Raw genomic sequence first — 485 nt, forward strand, 5'->3', positions numbered from 1 at the left:
GAATATCGGTTGACTTCGACGCTAGGCGCACAGCCACTTGCGGCTTGTACGAGTGGGTGTTCGAAACTCGTACTCGAGGGACTCTAGGCCGCTACAAACTCTTTCTAATTTAGTCAGGCCGCCATCATTTTTGACGAAGACGAGCACTTTTCAATTCTCTCTCATTTGATACGTCTGTATCAGAGAGTCGCTCGACACACAAGTTCAACATAAAAAATTCAGCATAGATCTCTGCGATTCGCTTCTCGTGTACTTGGTTGCCCAATGTACCGTTTTAACCTCTTGCGCCGGAATGACGTGCCACTTACGTCGTGAATTTCTTCTCCAAAAATTGTAGTATTTTCTCAGTTTTAAATATACTTAAGTAAAAAAAAATAGGCAAAATAAATAATAAATTTATTACTTCTCAATAATTTCTATCCAGTATCATACCGACGAGTTCAAAAAGAAAGCGACGAATTATTTGTATACGGTTTGGTCACTCG

The sequence above is a fragment of the Frieseomelitta varia genome, unplaced genomic scaffold, assembly GCF_011392965.1.
Source record: "Frieseomelitta varia isolate USP_RPSP 00005682 unplaced genomic scaffold, Fvar_1.2 scaffold_279, whole genome shotgun sequence".
Lineage (NCBI taxonomy): Eukaryota > Metazoa > Arthropoda > Insecta > Hymenoptera > Apidae > Frieseomelitta > Frieseomelitta varia.